General features: G+C 43.0%; 1 non-coding gene across 1 annotated transcript; it reads right to left on the bottom strand.

Annotated features, from left to right (window-relative positions):
* Positions 1–267: 267 nt before the first annotated feature.
* LOC141662687 (small nucleolar RNA R71) lies at positions 268–374 on the bottom strand. The gene has a single exon (XR_012550788.1). It is a non-coding gene; the product is annotated as a small nucleolar RNA R71 (small nucleolar RNA).
* Between the last annotated feature and the right edge of the window lie 3,465 nt (positions 375–3,839).

Genomic DNA, 3,839 nt, shown 5'->3' with positions numbered 1-3,839 from the left:
ACTATTCAGATGGTGCATAACTCTGTTTCTTTCGGAGAAGCTGCGACTGAAGACCCCAACATGCACATAAGGAATTTTGTCGAGATCTGCAGTATTTTCAAATATAATGGTGTGACTGATGAGGCTATCAAGCTGAGGCTTTTCCCATTCTCACTGAGGGATAAAGCTAAGGACTGGTTACATTCTGAACCAGCTGGGTCCATCACTACTTGGCAAGATCTTGCGTAAAAGTTTCTGGTGAAGTTTTATCCAATGGCAAAGACTGCTGCTATGAGGAGTGCTCTTACTCAGTTTGCGCAGCAACCTACAAAATCTATGTGCGAAGCTTGGGAGCGCTACAAGGAAATATTGAGAAAGTGTCCACATCATGGAATGTCCGATTGGATGGTGATCACTGGTTTCTATAATGGTTTATGGGCGAAAAGCTATACTGAGGCTTATAATCTTATTGAGACTATGGCTGCAAATGAGCATCAAAACCCAACTCAAAGGATGATGCCTAGGAAGGTAGCAGGTATTCTGGAAGTCGATGCAGCCACCGCTATTGCAGCGCAGCTCCAAGCGCTGTCTATGAAGGTCGATTCTCTAGCTACCTATGGAGTCAATCAAATAGTTATGGTCTGTGAGCTTTGTGCAGGTTGTCATGCTACGGATCAGTGTTCTCTTGTTAACGAATCTGTTTATTATGTGAACAATTATGAGCGACAACAGCAGCCTGTGCCAGCTACTTATCATCCTAACAACAGAAATCATCCAAATTTCAGCTAGGGTAATAATCAGAATGCTATTCAGCCACCATATCAGCAAGGTGTGAGTAAACAGTTCAATCCACCTGGATTCCAGCAACCACAGCAGTATGCTCAACGGCAATCATATCCTCAACAGGGAGGTGCAGCTGTACCCACTAGTGCTGATTTTGAGGAACTTAAGCTGTTGTGCAAGAGTCAGGCGGTGTCGATCAAGACCTTGGAAAATCAAATTGGTCAAATAGCCAATACAGTGCTCAATCATCAACCTGGCACACTTCCCAGTGACACGAAAGTGCCAGGTAGGAAGGAAGCTAAAGAGCAAGTCAAGGCTATTACCTTAAGGTCTGGGAAAGTTGCTGATGCTGAAAAGGCAAAAGAAGGAGAAGCTGAAGTTGGAGATGAAGAAGCTAAGCAAAAGGAGAAAGCGGCAGAACCAAGGAAGACTACTGTTTAACACACTCTGCCTGAGGGTAATACAGGGGATAAACAGCTCTATCCTCCTCCACCTTTCCCTAAGAGATTGCAACAACAAAAGCTGGATAAGCAGTTCGGTAAGTTTCTGGAGGTGTTCAAGAAACTTCACATCAATATACCTTTCGCTGAGGCTCTGGAGCAAATGCCTAGTTATGCGAAGTTTATGAAGAGTATTCTTTCAAGGAAGGTGAAACTGGATGACCTTGAGACCGTTGCTCTAACGGAAGAATGCAGTGTTGTGCTGTAACAAAAGTTACCTCCAAAGATTAAAGATCGAGGTAGATTCACCATTCCTTGCACCATTGGCAAGTTGTCTTTTGACAAGTGCCTTTGCGATTTGGGAGCAAGCATAAATCTAATGCCGTTGTCGATCTTTAAAAAGTTGGATTTGCCTGATCCAAAGCCCACCTACATGTCTCTACAATTGGCTGATCATTCTATTACTTACCCAAGAGGCATAGTGGAGGATGTGCTAGTCAAGGTGGATAAGCTCTTCTTTCCTGCAGACTTTGTTATTGTGGATTTCGAGGAAGATAAGAAGATTCCCATAATCTTGGGAAGACCTTTCTTGGCCACTGGCCGTACCTTGATAGATGTGCAGAAAGGTGAACTTATAATGCGGGTGCAGGATCAGGATGTGGCCTTCAATGTATTCAAAGCAATGAAATTCCCTACAGAAGATGAGGAGTGCTTAAAAGTGGATGCGATTGATTCCGTAGTTACTTCAGAACTCGATCATATGCTAATGTCTGATGCATTAGAAAAGGCCTTAGTGGGGGATTTTGACAGTGATGATGAAGATGACAACGAGCAATTACAATATCTTAATGCTTCTCCCTGGAGGCGAAAGCTGGACATGCCGTTTGAATCTCTTGGTACTTCTGACCTCAAAAATGCTGAAGGAAAGCTCAAACCATCAATTGAGGAGGCACCCACCTTGGAGCTTAAGCCATTGCCTGAACACTTGAGGTATGCTTTTTTAGGTGATGCATCTACATTACCTATTATTATTGCATCTGACCTTTCAGGTAGTGAGGAGGACAAACTCTTAAGGATTTTGGGAGAATTCAAATCGGCTATTGGATGGACCATAGTAGATATCAAGGGAATCAGCCCTTCATATTGCATGCATAAGATTCTGCTAGAGGAAGGTAGTAAGCCAACTGTTGAGCAACAACGTAGACTTAATCCTATCATGAAAGAGGTGGTGAAGAAAGAAATTCTGAAGTGGCTGGATGCAGGAATTATTTATCCTATTTCTGACAGTTCTTGGGTGAGCCCCGTGCAATGTGTGCCTAAGAAAGGAGGTATTACTGTGGTAGCAAATGAGAAGAACGAGCTCATCCCCACTCGAACAGTCACAGGATGGAGAATATGCATGGACTACCGAAAGTTGAACAAGGCCACGAGGAAGGATCACTTCCCTCTTTTGTTTATTGATGAGATGCTTGACAGGTTGGCTGGTCATGAGTATTATTGTCTTCTGGATGGCTACTTGGGGTATAATTAGATTTGTATTGCACCAGAGGATCAAGAAAAGACTACCTTCACTTGTCCATTTGGCACGTTTGCTTTTCGCAGAGTTTCGTTTGGGTTATGTGGTGCACCGGCCACTTTTCAGAGATGCATGATGGCTATAATCTCTGACATGATTGGGAGTAATGTCGAGGTGTTCATGGATGACTTCTCCATCTTTGGACATTCGTATGATGAATGTTTGAATAATCTTCGTGCCGTGCTCAAAAGGTGTGTGGAAACTAATTTGGTGCTCAATTGGGAAAAATGTCATTTTATGGTGCGCGAAGGCATTATTCTTGGGCATAAGGTCTCTAGCAAGGGTCTTGAGGTGGATAAAGCCAAGGTGGGAGTCATTGAAAATCTTCCCCCACCTATTTCTGTGAAAGGAATCCGTATTTTTCTTGGTCATGCGGGTTTTTATCGGCGTTTCATCAAGGACTTTTCGAAGATATCTAAGCCGCTGTGCAACTTGCTTGAGAAGGATGTGCCTTTCAAATTTGATGATGAATGTTTGACGATATTCGAGACTCTTAAGAAGAGTTTAATCACTGCACCAGTTATTACAACACCGGATTGGACAGAGCCTTTTGAGATGATGTGTGATGTGAGTGATTATGCGGTAGGCGCAATTCTTGGGCAGCGCAAGAATAATCTCTTTCATGTGGTCTACTATGCTAGCAAGACCTTAAATGGGGCCCAAATGAACTACACAACTACTGAGAAGGAGCTCTTGACTATAGTCTTTGGTTTCGAGAAATTTTGATCTTATCTGCTTGGGACAAAAGTGACAGTATTCACTGATCATGCGGCCATTCGCTATTTGGTTTCCAAGAAGGATTCGAAGCCGAGATATTCCTTGGGTGCTCTTACTACAGGAATTTGAGTTAAAGATCAAGGATCGAAAAGGTATTCAGAATCAAGTAGCTGACCATCTCTCTAGATTGGAGAATCCGAGTCTACTTCACATGATAAGACATTGATCAACGAATCTTTTCCGGATGAGCAGTTGTTCGCAATTCAGGAGGAAGAGCCATGGTTCGCAGATATTGTGAATTATCTTGTTAGCAATATAATGCCTCCTAATTTGACCACAGCTCA

Source organism: Apium graveolens, chromosome 5 (assembly GCF_009905375.1).
Source record: "Apium graveolens cultivar Ventura chromosome 5, ASM990537v1, whole genome shotgun sequence".
Lineage (NCBI taxonomy): Eukaryota > Viridiplantae > Streptophyta > Magnoliopsida > Apiales > Apiaceae > Apium > Apium graveolens.
This window is presented reverse-complemented; position numbering and strand designations above follow the sequence as displayed.